Below are 20961 nucleotides of genomic sequence, written 5' to 3' on the forward strand. Positions count from 1 at the left end.
CTCGGTATACACCGGGTGCTGAGCTTTGGTGCGGGTATCGGATCGGAGTCAGTCCGCGTGTGCTGTTGTTCCGGATTATGTGTTGTTGCAGTGTTGTGAAGTGCGTGTGGCTTGTTGTGCGAGAGATGGTTGTGTGAGTTTTTTGAGTGAGATAAGTATGCAGAGTTTGAGCTTATATTGGTTAGTGGGTTACCTGACCTTTACCGTGCTAACATTCACTGTTCTGTTTTAGTGTGGCACTTGCCGGCCCTCACATTCCAATCCAGACGCGGCACTGGCCAACGCTCAGGACTCCATCCAGGTGTGGTCATGCCAACACTCTCACTCCCACCCAGATGCGGGGCAGGCTAGTGTCTGGAGACCCGTCCAGGTGTGGGCATGCTAACATTCACAACTCCATCTGAGCGCCACGTAGGCTGATGTTCACAACTCTAGGTGTGGCCCATGTTAGCATTCACGTTTTTCTAGGTGCGGGCATGTTGTCCTACAATCGATCCTATCCAGATGCGACGCAGGCCAGCACATAGTGAAGATGCAGAAGAAACCCCAGAGAATCATGCGCAATTGAGACATCTGCATAGACAAGCGTGCAATTGAGACATCTGCATAGACAAGCAGCAAAGTTCTGAAGCCAGCATAGAAACAGGTCAGAACAAATTACTGTTCTTCCTTTTTTCAGTTCATGGACTTATGCCTCCGGTTCTGACAGCACACATGGAAGCGACTCCATTCAAATGTTGCTCAATCTTCAACACCGGATTCCACTGCATAGACACCCATAAGGTGTGCAGTCATTGCTTTCCATGTAATCCCATTGAGGAGAGGTGCGAGGATTGTAAGTGTTTAAACCAACAACTTCAAAAAGTCACATGTAGCAGGCTAGCAGCATTGGGTAGCACATGTAGTGGAGGCCGAGGAAAGCAGAGCTTTTAAAATAGACAAGAAGGGGGAACTGAAAATTGTCACAGTGGATTCTTCAGCAATGGAGGTGTAGAAGAACACAAGCATATCGAGTGTGAACATATTCCGAAATTGGGGATTAGTAACATACTGTGAAACACACTGGGCCTCACACCAAGACTCCTTAAACTTCCCAGACCATCTCAGCTGGCATCCCAAAAGCAATCCCATAAGATATAACATGGTGCGCAAATGACTTTTGCACCAGCCGCCCACGTACACAAGGCACTGAACGCGCTAAAATCATCAGGTCAGACTCGAGCACGCCAGGAAGTTGAGCACTGATGCTTCGGTGTACCAATTGGCACAAAAGTGTTGGCATCGAAACACCGACAGACACCACACACAGAAACATGGCCGAGACAAATCTGGCACAAAGGAGTGCGGTACCCAGAAACATGGACAGAAAATCATAAGTCTGAAAGACAGTGCCTGAAAAGGCACACTTCATGAATACATGGCACAAACAGATGCATACACATTATTCAATGCAAAAGGTACATACATTAACGTAATGTCCTACTGCAACAAAGTACACTGAGGAGGTCTGCAGTCAGAAGTCCCAGAGACAATTTCACAAGGAATAGTTGATTTAACGATCCCAGTTAAAGGGAAAGAATATAGCATACCAGACTGTCACAGCAACCCTTTTCCTAGCCTGCTGTCAGGATTGCAGCTTGCCACATGTACTCTACACCTCACTTCAGCACATCTTTACAAAAGATAGGCAGACCACAAAGAAAGGAAAAATGCCAAGTGGCTTCTCAGACTACCCTAGTAAAATACACAGCAAAGGGGACTAGCACCACTTGTATACACCTAGGGGATGGCCTTGGGGAAGGTCCTGTCATTTAAGAGGAATTTGAAGAGGAAGAACCCTAAATTTGGGAGATTATGATTTAGGAAATGACCCTGTGGATTTCACAAGGACAATGATTCACCTTCCCCACTGAGGGCCAATACAAATATTGCACTCCTCCAGCGAGCTGTGACATGGGCGAATTGCCAAAACGCTTGAGGAGGGGATAGTAGGATTTTATTGAAGTGACACTCGACAAACCCAAGCCGATATATAAGCCCCATCAAAAAAAGGAGCCCAAAATGCTAGCCCTATCTGGAGCCATGTAAATGAATGGCTGCATTGAAAAGAAATGTAAAACCGAGAACAGTGCCAAACAGTGCACAGAGTAAACTCTCCTTACAATCCAACCTTTAAACTGCTTTGGATTCTCTATCAATGTACCATCAATGTACCCAAAATCCAGCCTTCTACTATCAAAAACAAAGCTGTTTCTAGGAGCAGAGCTAAACGTCAGTGAGTTTTGCAGTTTTTCCATACTGGGGTACAATTGTTAAACCTGTTGAGGGTGACGGCATGATGCATTCAACCAGTCCTGCAAGAAAGGCTTCACATGTGACACTCCTAGGAATGGCTAAACGCACAATGATCATAGGTGGGTGAATCTAGTGGTTGTTATACAGAGTAACTACCATGAACCCAAATCGTGGAGCAAGCAAAACATGGCCAAAGGACGAACCTAAATTTGACAATGCTTCTGCCACAGGACCTATGATGATTCGCAGGATCTCTGAGCCCCGCCCTGTGAGGCTAGGGAGGTGATGCTGCTACCCAATAGTCCCCCTAGGTAGCATAGAAAGCAGGACCTCACAGGGAGAGACTCCCCTCTTGGGGATAAGGACTCCTTCGCCGCAAAGGACGTCCCTAGACCCTTTTCCCTTGGGACCAAGTCCTTGTCAGAAATCCCTGATAACACTACTGTCTGTTTTGGAAATTTCTCTTCAGTCTTTGATTCACAAAGCAATATAATCCAGACGAAGAAGAACCTAAGAAATCTGCAGAGTAATAGCAGGCCTTGCCATGATACTGAGAAGAGTTGGCCCCTGCGAGGCATAATGATTAGTTCAACAACAGCAAAGAAGGACTTTGACTTTATTCTGGGGAGGATCCGGGTACAGGAAATAAATAGAGCGAAAGGACTTCGAAATAGAGAGAGCCCCACCCCGCAATCCCATCATCCACAATAAATCACGTGAGATAGCTGCGGATTGAAGGCAACCGTGATCAGCTCTTTTGTGCTAGCAAAGAAAGGTATGCTCTTTCACAGGACGCCGACTTTGGCAGCTCCTCACTGCGGGAGGTCGTAAAATAAATCTGTTCATGACACACTGACAGCAGTGGGTAGGGTTGGGTTCACCAAGTCATACAAACCATGCACGTTACTTTTTTCGTGAGATACTGGGGTATCCACCGCTTTGGTCCTTTTGGCCACGATCACAGACTCATGTCCTTCACCCCTAAAGGTCTGTGTTACTAAAGATGTGCCACTTAATGCTACTCCACATGTGTCAAATACACAGAAATGCTCCGCACGGCAGCCATTTCCCCACCAATGAACGTGTGCATGGTCCCCAAACTTGACTTTGGAAAGCTGGGATTTTAAAGAATGTGCATTCCCATGAGAATGGCGAGATAAGTGATTCTATTACAGGTGACATAGAGTTACCATGTTCACTTCTTCCTGGCGAGTTAGGTGACTGGTCCACCAGGGCACATGTCAGGTTTCTGCTAACATTGTAAACCCCTCCCCCCTGCTGTATATAGAACATGCACTCTATCCTTCCAGCCTCTTGGGACCCCAGAACACCTTTTAGCATCTAATTCACTCCCGTAAGAAGTTTGGGAAAATTTGCTCGAATAAAAGTAAAGCTTTTTTCCAACTTTAGTTTTCACAGCCTCCTGAGCAGGGGATCGCTGGTATTTCCATCTGATGATTACAAATATGTATAAAAATGTACTGCAACACTACTGCTGATTAATAACTCCCTTTTAGACTCTACTATTTGCTCACATTTTGCCTATATTCACGTGCAAGTACATTCCCTCTGGTCCATTCATTCATTAGCTCTTCATCAGGGCGCTGCTCACAGATGAAGTTTTAGCCAGCGTCTGAAAGCGGCACTGAAGAGGGCTACTACGGGTGAATGTTATGCGGGCCGGGTGAAGATGTGTTTTGGAGGCAGTTGGCAGACAAAACAACCTAACACGAGAAGCAGGACAGCTGTTAGCGCCTGACCCTATAGTAGAAATATACAGTTTAAAAAAAAAATTGTTGCATGGGCAAAACAGCTAACTCCTTTCTTTAGTAATCCGATAATTGTTTTTTTTATTTATTCCTAGCACACACTGGGAAATTATCTGCCTTGACCGTGGGCGCATCGCTTTCTGTAAAAAAAAAAAAAAATGACGGGTTCGAGTCTTTGACCTTTAATTTCTTAAACTGTGGCTTTGAATATTTTTTTGCCAAGCTGCTTTTTGTTCGATAGTGGGGGACTTTGTTTTTCACCTAAGATTAGTTATTTGATTCGTTTTTGCAAGTCCCTGGAATAAAAGGTGTGCTCTTTTAACCCTCAATGCTTTTTTAAATTATCTGAAATTTGCAGTAGGAAATTCAAAATGCGCCTGACCAATGACCAGCCTCTTACCAGTCCAGCAGCAAGCACCAATATATAAACACAGGATTCCTAGTTTGTTTTCATTGCAAAAGCTACACAGTCGCTGAGGAGCTCTACACAAACTTGCATGCCATGAAGTGGTTTGGGGAACTGGCAGTGACGATGGGGAGGGGTTTACCCCACCTCAAGCAGGCACCAGATAACCGGGTCCGCGTCCCTCCCTTCCCCCACTGGTAGGGGGAGGTGGGCGGAAGGCCGCAAAATCTGTCTCCAAACACACGGAAACAAGAAGGTGCAGCAAGCCCGGGAAAGGAGAACTAAGGAAAGGGGCGGGGACAACGTCAGGAAGGTCCAGTCCAAAAGCCGGCAATATAGGGAGCTGGCAGCTGAGTACTCCAGCAACAACAGTTTGCTGCAAGGAAGGCACATGAGGAGACTGGTTTGTTTTGTTTCTTCTGTTTCACCAGCTGTTCCGCAGAGCAGTGCGTGGTCCTTGGAGGCCTCTGCTTAAGTAGTGATCCAGACTCATTGGACCGAGAGCCGGGCTGTGCAGTACGTGTGCCTTTAGGCCGCTGCAAGAGAAGGATCCAGATTGCTTGTCGGACCAAGACTGCTCATCGGGCCAAGATCGGGAGAAGTGTTACAAGCAGCGCAGCACAATCACTGTAAGAGGCGGCAGCTTCCATTCCCCGTCATCGGAAACTAAGGTGCTTGGAATCCGGACAATGCAGTGCAACAATCGAACAGGAAAAACAGTGAGACATTTACCTGCAGCACAGCGCAAACACCTAACAAGCAGGACCTGCAAGGGGGACCAGAGCAGTGCGTGTCCCGTGGGGAGCTTGAGAGTCCCAAAGGTCGCTGCTGAAGAAATGGGAAGATGGAGACACACGCGACGGAGACCCCAGGAACAAGCAGCGCCAAAATGGAACTGACACAGTTCCTCCACATGGCAGGGTTACAGGCATGGCCCCAACTGGCTCCAGAATGTCGCTACTGAACTGGAAGGGGGCATAGCAGGACCTTCTATGGACAGATCAGTCACCATTGCTGTTCCCTACATCCCTACATCCACGGAAGAGCAAGCATTGGAGGAGCTAATTTCCTTGGGAGAGGATTAGCTGGTGGCCAAAAGAAGGAGGACTTTAACGGCCAAAGCGAAGGCAGCAAAGAAGAAACGTGAATCTGGGAAATCAGCAGGGGGAGAGAGGAGCAGAGAGAAGAAGTGGGGGCCTACAGCCACCCCAGCGGCTTCTGCCATTGATGGACCAAGGGAGAGCAGCAGTGAACCTGGCACCTGCATCCTTGGAACAAGTTAAAGGTATTGTTAAGCAGTGCTTGCAAGCATGGGGCAATGGGATTAATGGTCAAATGTTGTACGGTAATGTGAATGCATTTAATCAAGTGGGGGGGAATAATGTGTCAGTGAACCAACAGGTGGAGGCTCAGACATGGGTCAGCAATAGAGTCAATGAGCTCCTAGGAAGCAGCTCCTCTAGGCAATTAGAAAATGTGGTTGGTGCGCTGAGGAAGTAACAAGCACTTATATTGCCAGGCAACAGTCTAGGGGATAGTCCGGGTAACAGCACTATGGGAGAGGGATGCCTTGGTTCGCACCACTACGGGCCAAAGGTAGCGCTTAATACTCCTACGTCCCGTCCACTTTCCTCCATAGTTATGGGGACATTCCTCCGTCCTGTGGGACGGGACCTGAGCACTTTGTAAAAAGCATCACATTTTTCCCAACATGTGTCCTTCCTCTCTTTTTAAGCGGGGTACCGCACGCGGCTGTAACCCCGCCCTCCTTAGCTCCACCCAGCGCATCGCCCATCAGTCCTTTTCTCCACTCGTTCGGGACTGGACGCACTTGCATCTTCGGAAGATTTTAAATTCCAGTGTCGTCCTCTCCTGCTCCTGCTAGCGGTCGCAAGTTCGTCTATCCCGTTTCCATTAGATTTTCCTACTTGTTCTCAGCGACGCTTCGCTAGGGTGGACCCCCATCCTCTTTGTTTAGAGTGTTTGGGTCCGGACCACCAGTGGGACTTGTGCTTTTACTGCGACTCCCTTTCTGTCCGGGCGCTTCAACATCGTTTGTATCGGTGGGAGGAGGTGTTCCAGCGCGCTCCCCCATTGCATTTTCTTACGTTCATCAAAGAAAAGAAGAAACCCCAGGTGAGTTCTTTACTTTTTAGAGCACCCCTGCTGGGGGACTCCTTCTCGGGGTCTTCCCGGTCCGGGAGGAGCGTCAAGAGCTCTATTACCGGGGTTTGCCCTGAGGTGCCTTCTAGACCTAAAAAGTACCAGAGTTTTCTCCGAGGGTCTCCGTAAGGGGCCTATTGACACCGGATTACTATCCAAGGCCCCTCCTGTGGGGGCTATTTGTGGGCCTAGCTCTGCTGTGGCTCCCGGGTTGGAGCTTCCCGTAAAAACACTGGGGTACGCCCTGAGGCCTCTGTTGAGGCTGTTAGTACCGAACAAAAGTTCGAGGCCTGTGGTAGCGCTTTAGATACCGGGCTCGGGTCCGAGGCCCCTCGTTTGGTGGCTAGAGTGACCGACAGTTCTGAGAGGCCTGTTCAGGATTTGTCTGTGAGGTGTGTTCTTCATCGCTCCCGTTCAAGCGGTGACACCAGATCTGTTGGGAGGGCACAGAGTGAGCTCTTGGACCGTAATTCCTCAGTTACCAGCAGCACCTAGGTCCTTCCGTTGAAGGCTTCTCTGGCTGTTAGCATGTCTCAAAAACATTCTAGGCCTCACAGCACCGGTTCGGCCTAGGTTCCTTGTATCAAGGCTAAAACGAAGAGCCCTAACCCACCTGTGGAGACCCCTGTCTCACTTCAACACGTGTTGCAGTTCTCAGGTGTTGACAAAATGGTGACCGCTCCTGCCAAGACTACGGCGGCCATTTTGGATACCTCCCTTACAACTACGCCATCGCCCCTAGGTGTGCGGAGTGGGTTTTCAGGGGAACATCGTTTTCCTTGTGCACATCCTTTCCGTCCAGTTTGACTGGAACGCTTGGATGCCCCTACTGCACAATGTCTCGCTTCCTGCGGCATTGGCGCCCCTAATTTACGTGGACACCAGTGGGGGAGGGCCCTCTTGGCAACCCTCTCCCTTGCTTCCCTGGAATTACTCCACTCATGAGAGGCCTCCAGTCGCGCCTAAATCATCGGCGGAGGACGTCTTTTTCGGCAAGTTTCAACTCGGCCTGAACCGGATCTGCTGGATGACGCACAAGAGGATCAGGACAGCGATGACCAGCTCCGCTCTGTGCGAGCCTTTCACGACTGGGTGCTGGACATAATGTGTTTATTAGATGTTCCAGTAGATTTATTAGATGTTCCAGTACCCGAGGAACCCGCTCCGCAGGAGGGGGTGCTTTCGGGGGCGTTCACCTTATCTCCTTCGGAGCGTACCGGCTTGTTCTTGTAGAAGGACGTTATGGATGAGTTTGGGAAAAACCACACTCTGGACTGTTTGTCAACAAGAAGATTGACGTGCCTTATAGGCTCCATTCTTCGGAAGAGATGGCTTTAGCGTCGTTTCCACCCCCCTCCTCCACGGTAGTGGCTGCGGCCACTTACAGTCCCCACCTGCTGCATTGTCTTCTGCAACGGCTACTCAGGTTCTGGCTAAAGAGGACAAGCTCCTTGACTCTTTGGGAAGGAGGATTTTTGCTAATTCAGCTCTGCAGTTACATCAAGCGAACGCAGAACTGGTGTTAGCGGGGGCGAATATGAAAATGTGGAAAGGTCTGTCGGAAATTGAGGAATACATCCCCGCCGAAAAGCTAGAGGATTTCAGAGGGAGTTTGTCAGATTCTAGGGTCCTGGCGCAGGACATGCTGGTGGCTGCGGTGCATCATGTCGACACCTCGCCCCGCAGCGTCATGCTCGGCGTGTACACCTCTCGTCAGGCTTGGCTGCATGCCACCAAGTTCTCTAAGGAGGTGCAGCATAAGGTTTTGGACCTGCCTTTTGATGGAAAGGAGCTTTTTCATTCCACAACAGACGTTGAACTAACCAAAACTAAGGATAGCACCCAGACGCCAAGTCTTTGTCAGTCCTGGTGAAACCGCCTTTCAGGGCACAGAGAACGTCCTCGCAGCCTGGCCTCCCTCTCGTTTCAGGGGTTTTCTGGACCGAAAGTCCCGCAGGGTTGATACCCCATCAGGAAATTCCCGCCGAAGGCAGCAACAGAGCCAGTTTTTCTCCCGCTCCTCAGCCTCCTCTTCAGGTTCAGGTGGCGCAGCCACTGAAAAACCAGCTAAAATTAAGTTTCTCTGCGCTCGCACGAGACCCCGGTGGGAGGACGCATTGCATCTCAGTTGGCGGCGTGGCAGATCATCACCGAGGACCGGTGGGTCTTGTCAGTCGCTCGGGCGGGCTTCTGCTTACCCCTACCTCACCCATCAATCCTCCCAGCAGTCGGGGTCATCCTCGAGTCGAAATTCATAAGTTGCTGGATCTCAGGGCGGTGGAACCCATTCCCCTAGGGGGAGGGCTTCTATTCCCGGCTGTTTACGGTGCCCAAATCCAACCAGGCTGGCCTGCGCACCATCCTAGACCTTTCACAATTCAATCTCTCTACCCCAAGAGAAATTCAAGATAATCACACCCTGTCAGATAAAGTCCTCTTTGCAGAAGGGCGATTGGCTCAGAGTGGTGGACCTCCAATATGCGTATATGGATATCCTGATCTGGAATCCACATCGAGATAACTGTGGTTTTCTATGGGAGAGGAGCCTTTCCAGTTCCGAGTGCTCCCTTTTGGACTCAGCTCGGCACTGCGTGGCTTTACGAAGATGATGTCGGTTATCACAGCTTAACTTCGGCTTCAGGGTATCCATGTGTATCCGTATTTGGACGATTGGCTGCTGCGCAGTCCTTGTCCTTTGAAAGCCTCGAGCAACCTTCAGTCTCTCCTCCAGCTCCTGTTTCACCCTGGGCTATCGGTGAACTGGGGGGTTTTCATTGGAACACAATCGACTGCAGGGTATACCTGACCGGGGACAGCATGGCAGATCTGGTGGCCACGTGTCAGGTCTTTGCGCAGTCGGGGAGCATGTCGGCCTTGTGGTTCCAGAGGCTTCTGGGCCTCATGGCCTCGTGTGTTTTGGCTCTTCCTCTTACTCGGCTCAAGATGAGGCAGACGCAGATGGCTCTTCGGAGTTCCTGGCGTCAAGCTGTGGATCCGGACTCCAAAATGATATCGATTCCAGCTTTCTTGAGAGCAGACCTTTTGTGGTGGTCGTCTCTCGGCAATCTGTCGGTGGGCGCGGCTTTTCAGGACCCCGTTCCGCTGATGAGTCATAACGGACTCTTCGCTTCTGGGGTGGGGTGTGACGTTGGATCTTCAAGTTTCCGATCTCTGGTCACCCAAATACAAGCTCCTTCATATAAAACACCTGGAGCTTCTGACGATCTTTCTGGTGCTCAAGGTGTTAAGGCCGGTCATGGTCAACCAAGTGGTCCGTGTCCCCACGGACAATGTGGTGTCGATGTTTTACATCAACAAGCAGGGGGTTACCAAGTCCCCTCCTCTTGTGGATCTTGCCATTCAGATTTGGGAATGGGCGGTGCAGCATGGCATCTGGCTGGTGGCTGTACACATCCTGGGCCAGCTGAATGTTACTGCAGATGCCCCCGGCCGACAAACAATGGTCAGCTACGAGTGGGAGTTGAAAGTGGAGGTTCTCTTACAAATCTTCCAGTGTTGGGGCACTCCAGAAGTGGACCTCTTCGCAACGTCGGCCAACAGGAAACTTCCTCTGTATGCCTCCAGAAATGGACTGGTAGCATCCTATCTGGGGGATGCTCTTGAGATTCCCTGGAACAATATGAGGCCCTATGCTTTTCCGCCCCTGCCACTCATTCATCCGACAATTTGCAAACTGAGGCACACAGTGAACTGTTCTCTTTTGCTCATAGCTCCGTGGTGGCCGGCCAAGTTCTGGTTTTCAGACCTTCAGCTTCTGTCTGTGTGTGCGCCGATCAGGCTTCTGTTGGTTCCCGACCTGCTTCACCAGAGAGATCGGCAGCTGTGGCACCTCTTCCCACAATCGTTCAGCCTGGCGGCATGGTGCCTGAGTTCAGATCTCTAGAACATCTCAACCTGTCTGCTGATAACATGCGCATTATTCAGGCAGCCAGGAAGCCCTCGACGAGATCTCAATACAGGAGCAAATGGCTTTGGTTCTGCCACTGGTTCTTAGCCAAACAATTGGACCCGAGGGTGGCTACGATCGACACGGTGCTGTCCTTCGTCTCGCATCTAGCAGAGTCGGGCATTCATGTCCTCTCATGCAGGACTTCTCTTGTGGCTGTTGCCGCTTATCCACGGACCAGTGCTCTTTTTCACTATCAAATCCAGTGGTAAGAAGGCACTTTGCGGGTCTAATGCGTCTTTACCCTCCTGTTCGCAAACCGCATCCGTCGTAGGATTTGAACGCAGTCCTTGCGGCATTCTGCCATAAGCCCTTCCAACCAATAGCTACAGTAGATCTTAAACACCTTTTGTGGAAAGTGTCCTTCTTGGTCACCATCACTTCAGCAAGACGTGTGAGTGAGCTCTAGGCTTTGTCGGTGGAGCATCCCTTCTTGGTTTTCCACAAGGATAAGGTTGTCCCGAGGACGAATCCTTCTTTCCTCCCGAAAGTGGTCTCGGATTTTCATTTAAATCCGTCAACCTCCTTACCCGACTTCTTCCCAAACACGGCTTCGGAAGCCAAAGGGGTTTTGCATTTCCTGGATGTTAGAGAAGCTCTTAAGTTCTATCTGGACCGAACATCTGAATTTAGGAGTACTTCTCAACTATTGGTGACTTTTGGTAATCCGCAGGGTAAACAGGCCTCCAAAGGGACTATCTCCAGATGGGTTGCTGCCTGTATTATGGAGTCTTACACTGTTCAGGGCCTCCAACCTCCTAAAGGGATTCACGCACACCTGGTACGGGGCAAAGCAGCTGCGGTTGCTTTTCAAAAGTATGTCCCCTGGGAGACCATCGCGAAAGCGGCTACATGGGCCTCTCCCTCGGCCTTTTGTAAACACTACTGTTTGGATCTGAGCTCCAGAGCTGATGCTCAGTTTGGCCAGGCTGTGCTCAAATTCCTTTTTCAGTAAGGAGTTTTCCATCCACCCGTAATTCCTGTGAGGATTGCTTGGGAATCTCGCATAAGTATGGAGGAAATGGGTTGAGAAGTAGGAGTATAATAAAGTTACTTACCGTAGTGACTACCTTACTCCTAGTCCATAGTCCCCTTTCCTCCATACGCCTGCCCGCGATCCCCTCTAATAAGGTTCCTCTGTTATTGCTTAAAGGTGATAGAAAAGGACTGATGGGCGATGCGCTGGGCGGAGCTAAGGAGGGCAGGGTTACGGCCGCATGCCGTAGGTAAGACTGTTACATCTTCTACCCCTTCGGAATTGTCCTCGGCCGAGTCGAGACATTATTCTCCTTGCCATCGAAGAAAACATTCTTTTGATTTGATCTCGTAGTGGTTCTCACCGCTCATCCAGATCGAGACATACTAAGAAGAGGCATCATAGATCACCTTCTTCTTCATCTTCAAACTCACCAGAAAAGGTCACCTGCCCGACTAAACACAGCTCTCCAGCTAAATGGGAGGAATTTTGCAAAAAAAATGCTAAGGGTCTTCGAGAACGCGGCCTTGTCCCCCCCGGAGATGCCTGGAGGTGATACCCTGGGTGAAAGAACCGAAAAAGAGAAACACTGTGAGTCGTCGACCTCAGCATATAACCCTAGAGAGCGTCATGAACCCTCGAGTAGAGACAAGGGCCCTTCGCACAAGACTGCGTCGTCGAAGCCGCCTTCGACTCATAAGACGTCATCGTCGACCTCAATGACGGAAAGCCCATCGAAGCCTCATGCCCCGACCGCACCATTGGCACTCGGGGCGTCGAAGGATCCTTCGAAGGCGTTGAAAGGGGCGTGGACCACATCGACGATATCGAATAGAATTCCGATTCTCTCGACATCGAGGCCATACTCGAGTGTATCAACGCCGTTTGTAAATTTGTCGAGACCTATGATGTCTACATCGACAACTACAACCCTATCTCCAGCAGGGTCGACCAATTTGGCTCCCTCATCACTTAAAATGGGTTTTACCCCTTACCAACGCTCTGACTACTTCAGAGCTTTGTCCTCTATTTATGAGGAAGGGGAAGACTCTGATCATGAAAGGCCATTTGGCTTACAGACTACAAGAGTTCCTATTGCAGAGGAGCTAATAGAAGAGGAAGTCAGATTAAAAGATCTTCAGGAGTCTTTACAGGATGCCAGTGGCATATATACCTCTCCAGAGGCTGACTTCGGCAGACCAGAACCTGGGGAGATGTCTTACAGATCTCTTATGGCGAGAATTATTGAGTTAATGGGGTGGTCAGCACCTGCACCCTCTTTCCAACAAGATGACTTAACAGACATCTTAGATAAAGGACTTCAAGAAGACCCTATAGTTCCTTTCCATGCAGCATTACAGAGAAAGATAACTGCAAATTGGGAAACACCAGAGGTTACCCCTGCAATAAACAAAAGGCTCTCTGCGAAGTACAGAACGTCGGCCTCAGATCCTCTGTATTTAACTAAGCATCCGACCCCTGAGTGCTTGGTAGTACAGGCTGCGACTTCGTCAAGCAGTAAATCAGCATACCCCACAATACCACAAGAAATTTGACACCATGTCTAAAAAGGTCTTCTTGGCATGCAGCATGGCACTTGCACGCTAGCGAAATTCAGCCACACCCTTCGCGAGTGCACTTCATCAGCGGCTGACCGTCTCCCAGAAGGGGATGAACGAAACGCATTTTTGAATATAAAGGATGGGAAGGATGCAATGTGTGAGTCTCTCCAAACAGGTCTCGACTCTGCTGACAGCATCAGCAGAGCCATGGCAGCCAGTACCACAATCCACAGATTTGCGTGGTTGAGGAAATCTGGTTTTGCTCCTGATGTACAAGCCAGACTTCTAAATATGCCCTTTGATGGCACCTCTCTATTTGGCAAGAAAGCTAATGACAGTTTGGAGAAATTTCAAACCTCCAAAGCGGCTTCCAAATCCCTTGGGGCTGAAATTCGTCAAACGCCAAAGCAAACACTGACCAGAGCTTTGGTATCAAAGTATATAATTATTTATTTAAAAACACTGTTTGAAACACTCCAGCACTCTTATTGTAAAATATTCTAAACACAGTTTCTATTGTAATATATACACCCCTTTTTCCTTATCAGATAAGTCACAGTAAAACACCACTTATTTTCATACAGAGGTGAGCGCTTAACTAGATGGCACTCCAATAAGTTTGTGAGAAAGGGAGGGAAAAAGACAGAATATGGAAAGGTACACCACTCTAAGATTCAGGTACATTGTTAGCAAGGCAGAAGAGCAAAAGTCACTAGTGAGCCAAAGGCTGGGCCCACTCTTAGAGAGAGCAGAGCACAAATGCACCCAAGATCACACAGTTACACTAGGGTTTGAAAGTCTTGCAGAGGGTTCAAAAAGAGTTTAGAGAGGCTTTAGGAAAGTTTAGCCAGGGTGTCCCAGGCTAACCCAGGTTCGAAAGCCGGGGGCTAAATCTACCCCGTACAGTCGGTAGCAAGGGAAGCCGGGCGGGACACGGTACCTTAAGTGGGAAGGATCCTCCAGCGGTGGCAGTTGTTCCTGGCAGTGGGTGCAAGTCGCGTCGTCGTCCAGGGGAAGAGAAGATCTCGACTTGGAGGAAAGATGAAGGTCGTTGCACTACCAGGGAAGAAACCAGCCGCGGAGTTTTCCGGTTAAAGGTGGTACCTTTGTTTGCGGTCGTGGTAAAACGTGGTATCCCGGTTGCCGGGGTGCTTGGCACAGGCAAGGCGGCCACGAGGTACGTCGGGAAGGCGAAATGACGGTGAAACTGGTTATCCCCACCAGTCAAAGGAAGAAGACTCTCCGGCGGGAGATCTCCTCTGTCGTTGGGAAAAGTGGTGAGACGGTCCAGCAGGGCTCCACCGGTGGTGGTGTCATGGCAGGTCGGCTCAGCTTCTCCCTCGTCGGATTCTTAGGTCCTGTGGCGACTTCTGAAGTTCCAGTCCCCAAAGCCCTGCTTTTATGCAGAAAACCCCCATTCACTCAGCCTAGCTGTCACTCAAACATGCTAAGTGGTGAGCCGGTCGGCTCACCACTTGGGCCAATCAGGACGGAGTGCAACTTGAGTTGCCTAGGCAACTCAGTCCTGGGTGCCTAAATCCCCCTCCACCCCTCCTAAGTACCCCAGACAGAGTGGCACCACTTTGGAGGGCTTCTGTGGAGAAGCCTGCCAAAAAGTGGAACAAAGGGCTCGACTTGGGTTGGAGTCACAGAAGAGAACACAAACGCCATTTTAGAATCAAGTTTTGGCAAAAAATACCAACCAGAGAATTAATATTAATTAAATAAACCGGCAGTATGTTCGAGGCTACCGTAAATAATTAAATAAAGATAGTAGCCTAAAACAATGGGAAATCCCATAGGAAAATATTTGCGGTTGAATATAAAAAGTAGTATCCACTGCCACCAGCCAAAACTCCATCAGGGGGGACGGAGACGTGCCCGGCTGAAGAACCCCCATATTTCAAGTTGCCTCCAGTCATTCAGTTTCTGAAAGGGTTGACTAAAGTCTTTCCCCCAACTCCTTTTCAAGTTCCCCTGTGGGAGTTAAATCTAGTCTTAAAATTTCTAATGGGCACTCCATTTGAACTTCTTCATTTCTGTCCATTAAGGTTTCTCAATCTAAAAACAGTATTCCTAGTGGCTTTTAACTTCTGCCAGAAGAGTAAGCGAACTACAAGCTTTATCTTGTAAACCTTCACATACCATCTTTCACAAAGATAAAGTAGTTCAAGTGAAGCCGAATTTCCTCCCAAAGGTTGTCTCAGAATTTCATATCCCACAAAAGATAACCTTGCCTTCATTTTACCCTCCTCCTCACCCAGGGAAAGAGGAAGAGAGATTGCACAGGCTGGATCCAAGGCGTGCCTTGAGTTTTTACATTAACAGACTTGCAAGGATTAGGCAAGCAGCTCAGTTGTTTGTGGGGTATGCAGGACATAAACTAGGTTTATCCATCACGAAACAGACCATCTCACAATGAATAATACTAACTATCATAGAGCCCTATAAATTGGCAGGAAAAGATCCTCCTCAACACCTCAGGGCTCATTCAACCAGGGTTATCGCAGCCTCGTCGGCTCTCCAAAGAGGAGTTCCAATTAAAGACATCTGTGCGGCTGCCACATGGTTGTCCGCACATACTGTCACCAAACTCTACAGTCTAGATTCCTCCACTAGTCAGGAGACTAAATTTGGGAAAGCTGTGTTGCACTCTGTGCATTCTTAAAAAGGTCACTAAAATGTACTCCTCCTACTTACTGGATAAACACAGCACCTCAAAGTGGAACTGAGCAACGGATGCTGCGCGAGACTATATATAGCAATGATGACTTCAGCGCTGGTACAGTGGCCTTCGAGGGACACCTACTCGAGGGACATCGACGCGCAGCGCCCTCTACTGGAAAAGTTTTCTGAGGCCAGCAATCTGGAAGTGGATTTATCAAAGATAAGGAATACATGGGAAGAACATCCAGTTGAAAGAACGTTACAGTTGGTAAGTAACTTGTTCTTCTCACACATGCCTTAGGAAATTTCAAGGTGTCCCCTTTTGGGCTGGTTCCGAAAAAAGGAGAAGACAATTTCGCCTGATCCATCACCTATCCTTCCCAGAGGGGGAGTCGATAAACCATGGCATTCCAAAGATATTTGCAGGGTGACTTATGCGTCCTTGGATGATGCAGTGGAACCAGTGAGGGCCGCCGGCAAAGGGGCACTGCCGGGGAAAGCGGACATAGAGTCTCAATTCAGGCTTTAACAAAGACAGCTACAACTTGTTGGGTTTCAAATTTGAGGGACAGTACTGCCACAATAAATGTGTCTGCCCATGGGATGCTCAATTTCTTGGGAATACTTTGAAAAATTCACCACCTTCCTGGAATGGGCAGTGAAAGAGAGGGCTAGGAAGGGGAAAGTGATGCACTATCTGGATTACTTTCTGTTCATCGGGAGCAAAGAGACAGAGGAATGCAGTAATTTAATGGGACATTTTGTGAAATTAACAAATAAAATAGGAGTACCTTTGGCTGAAGGAAAGACAGTGGGCCCGCTCTCAAAATTAACATTCCTTGGGATAGAGATTGATTCAGAGGAGGGTAAGACTAGGCTACCAAAGGACAAGTTGGATGACCTAAAGGAAACTATTAAAGGATTGTTGGGCAAGAGTAAAGCGACACTGAGAGCTGCAGTCATTGACGGGGAAGTTGAACTTTGCCGGCAGGGTGATACCAGCAGGTAGGGTATTCGCAAGAAGTATTTCACTTAAAACGTTGGGACTTCAACATGCTTCCCAACGTGTACGCCTGGTCGCAGCCATACAAGAATACCTGAAGATGTGGAGCATTTTCTGCACAGGTTTAACAGGGTAGTGCTATGGAGGGAGCAATGGGCGAGCAGCAACAGTATGAGACTCTACACTGACGCATCGTGTTGTCACAGGTTCTGGAGCTATACTGGTGAAGGAATGGTGTGCACAGGCATGGCCTTCTCAATGGCATAAGGAGGGCGTGACATGAGATATCACACTCCTAGAGCTGTTTCCCATCATAGTGGCTTTTCTCCTATGGGTGCCCTCGCTGGCGAACAAAAGGGTGATTCTGTGGTCGGAGAATTTGGCAGTAGTGCAGATAATAAATCGGGGAACATCAAGAAATGGGAGGGTACTATGACTCCTCAGGGAATTGTCAGCAAGTCTACTCAGGGGGAAACAGAGAAGTAAGGGTAAGACACATACCAGGGGTGAAGAATATAGCAGCTGACGTGCCCTCTCTCATTTACAGTTCGAGGGGATTGGGTCCTCCGACGTATTCCATATCTATGACAGGTAATGTCCACAGCTGTGCTGCTTCGGAAAATCTTTGGCATCTGCGTCTTACGTCGATGCGCCGTCCCCGAGGACCTCCTCCGACGGCCGACGTCACCCGATGTGATAAGTAGGACGCACGACGCCCATAGCCTCAGTTCCATTTTTTCCGCAAACGTGTTCGCTTAGTGAATCTCGGTACGCCTCGACTCTTTGGAGTTTGCTATTTTCAATTCTCGGTTTGTTGAACCTGTTCGGTTTAAGACCTGTTCGTGGCGATGTCTACTTCGTCTTCAACCCTGCGTCCGGGCTTCAAGAAATGCGGGGACTGTGGGTCCAAGATGTCGGTCACGGACTCGCACGACGCCTGCCTCTGGTGCCTCGGGGAGGCCCACGATACGGACGACTATGTCGACTGCCAGTCGCTCACGGCAAAGGCCTTGCGGGAACGCAAGAAGAAGCTGCCGGGTGTCTAAGCCTCGGAAGTCGAGGTCTGCGGGGCTTTCGACGGATGACTCGAGGGGCGACTCTCCGCGACATTGTCGGAAGTCCAGTGGGTCTCCTTCCAGGAGTCAGTCTCGCCACTCCTCTGCCTCTTCGAGGCATTCCCGGAAGCGCCGGCATCGGTCGCCTTCCCCGTCCTCTTCCAAGGACTCCGCCCGTCGGCGGGTCGCTTATCCATCCATGCAAGCGACACCGGAGGAATGGGCTTCCTTCGGGAAGAAGATGCTAGCGATTCTTGAATCGCAGGGCACCGTTCCGTCCGCGCCTCCGAGTGGGGTCGGTCGGCACCGGTCGAGAGACGCCGCTCGTACGCCTTCGGGCTCGGGTGGTCGGCACGGCTTGCGGGAGAAGTCCCGCGCGGACAAGGGTAGCCATTCTCGCCATGCCCGTTCCAGGTCCTAGTCCTCGACGCGCTCGAGACCGCGTGATCCTGTGTCGTCTTCGAAGAAGACGTTGACGCCTGTGGCGCCGAGGTCGTCGATGATTTCTCTTGAGGCTCCGCCTCCGAGGGGGTCGTTGGCGCCTAGGTCGTCGAGGGACATGCTCAGAGCTCCGGCTTCAAGGCCTGTGTGGGCGCCGCAGATGCTGGCGGCGCTGCAGTTGACGTCGACGCCAATTCGCTTGACGTCAACGCCTTTTCTGTCGACGCCGGCGCCGACTCGTTCGGCGCCCTCGACGCCTTTCGAGGCGAGGGGTGTCGGAGGGGCGCCGTGGCAGAGGGTTTGCCCCTAGAAAGGCTCTGGCTAAGGTCAGGCACTGCTTTGGTCCCCAGAGGTCTTCCTCTCTCCACCTGGAGTACATTTCAGAGGGTGATGATGGCTCTGATGACGGCATGGTGCCGGTTTCGGTTCCGGATGAGCTAATCTCGGGCCATAGCCAGTTTGATGACCTGAGGCAGTCACTGCATGATGCCAGTGGACTGGACACCTCTCCGGAGGTGGAGTTTTGTAGGCCGGAGCCTGGCACTCATGTTGATTCTTCATATCGGCGCCTTATGTCTCGGGTCACTGAGTACTTGGGTTGGTCAGCTCCCCCAGGGGAGTTCGTTCAGGATGATCTCACGGACATCCTTGATCTCGGTCCCCCCACTGACCCGGTTTTGCCGTTTCATATGGCTTTGCAGAGAAGGGTGGCGGCGGCTTGGACTGCTCCGGAGAGTCTCCCGGCAGTGGACAAGTCTTTGTCACGAAAATACCGTCCAGCCAGTAGCGACCCCTGCTACTTGTCCAGGCACCCCACTCCGGAGAGTTTGGTGGTGCAAGCGGCTACGGCCCCGGCAAAGCAGGCGTCGTATCCTACCATCCCTCCGGATAGGGATGACAAACGTTTTGACGGCTGGGCAAAGAAAGTGTTTTCTTCAGGGGGTATGGCGCTTCAGGCGCCAACTCCATATGTGCCTTGCCTCGTTTCACACACACTCTGTGGAACTGTGTTGCATTAGCGGCTGAACATATTCCAGAAGGGGACGAACGGGATGATTTCCTTGCTATGGTTCAGGATGACAAGGATGCCATGTGTGAGGCCGTTCAGTTGGGTTTGGACTTGGCAGATTGTGTCAGCCGGTCCATGGCGGCGAGCACCGTAATGCGCAGGTTTGCGTGGTTGCGGATGTCTGGGTTCGCTCCTGATGTGCAGTCCCGGCTCCTCAACATGACCTTTGGCGGTGAACACCTTTTTGGCAGCAAGGCTGACGAGAGCCTTGAGAGGTTGCAGACCTCCAAAGCTGCAGTGAAGTCGTTGAGCGCTGCAGTTTGCCAACCTCTGCCTTTTCGTCCTAGGGGACAGCAATGGAGGGGAGGTTCCTTTCGCTATTACTCGTCCTTCAGTAAAGCGAGGGGAGCTAGTAGTCAAAGAGGCCATCGTAAGAGTGCCAGGGGTGGAAATAAAGGTACTCGAGGTGCCAAGGCCGCTCGGGCAGTTGCCTCTTTGCCCTCGGGCAATGCCGCAGCCGATACCACCCAGTCATGAGGCCAGGTCCCATGGTTCACCGGTTGGGGGAAGGCTGGCGCAGCATCCTGTAGAGTGGCAAGCCATTACTTCGGATGTGTGGGTTCTGGAGATCATAACCCACGGCTACTGTCTTCCTTTTCGGCAGAGGCCTCACGACAATCCACCAGGGAGCCTCTCTTTGAAGAGTCCGGATCCGCTCCTTGCGCAGGAAATTCAAGCCCTGCTGGGGAAAGGCGCCATAGAACTGGTGCCTGTAGCGGAGAGGAACAAGGGATGGTATTCCCCTTATTTTTTGATATCGAAAAAAGACGGGGGATTCAGACCCATCATGGACTTGCGCAGTTTGAACAAACTCCTCAGGAAGGACAAGTTCAAGATGGTGACTCTTTCTCAAGTCCTCCAAGCCCTTCAACGTCAGGACTGGTTGGTGTCTCTCGACTTCAAGGATGCTTACTTCCATGTGCTGATCCATCCCAAGCACAAGAAGTACCTGAGGTTCGCTGTTGGCGACTCGCACTTTGTTTCGGGTCCTGCCGTTCGGATTGACCTCCGCCCCGAGGGTTTTCACCAAGCTCATGGTGGTGGTGGCAGCGCATCTCAGGAAAGGGGGGTTTACGTCTACCCCTACCTGGACGATTGGTTGATCAGGGGGAGCTCTTCCGAGCAAGTCCTGGATCATCTGTCTGTCACCTGCCACTCCCTTCACAGGCTGGGCTTCTCCCTCAATTTAAAGAAGTCCCATTTGACACCAACGCAGCGACTCCAGTAAATCGGAGCAGTGCTCGACACGTCCCTGGGCCAGTGTTTTCCTCCTCAGGTGAGGGCTCTTCACATTCAGCAGATGGTGCACAAGTTTCAATTTGCCCAGGATCTCCCAGCGTCCGAGTTCTTGAGACTGCTCGGCCTCATGGCATCCTGCATTCTTCTGGTGCCAGAAGCTCATCTGCGGATGAGATCTTTGCAGTGGGCACTCAAGCTCCAGTGGTCTCAGTCCTCCGGCAGGCTGTCGGACCCTGTTCAGGTGCCACCCTCGGTAGCCTGGGACCTTCTGTGGTGGGCCGTCGAGGGCAATCTGATGAAGGGGGCCCCATTTTGGCTGCCCTGGCCGGAGGTGAAGATCGTGACGGAC

The sequence above is a fragment of the Ambystoma mexicanum genome, chromosome 3p, assembly GCF_040938575.1.
Source record: "Ambystoma mexicanum isolate Mex_15411 chromosome 3p, UKY_AmexF1_1, whole genome shotgun sequence".
NCBI classification, from domain to species: Eukaryota; Metazoa; Chordata; class Amphibia; order Caudata; family Ambystomatidae; genus Ambystoma; species Ambystoma mexicanum.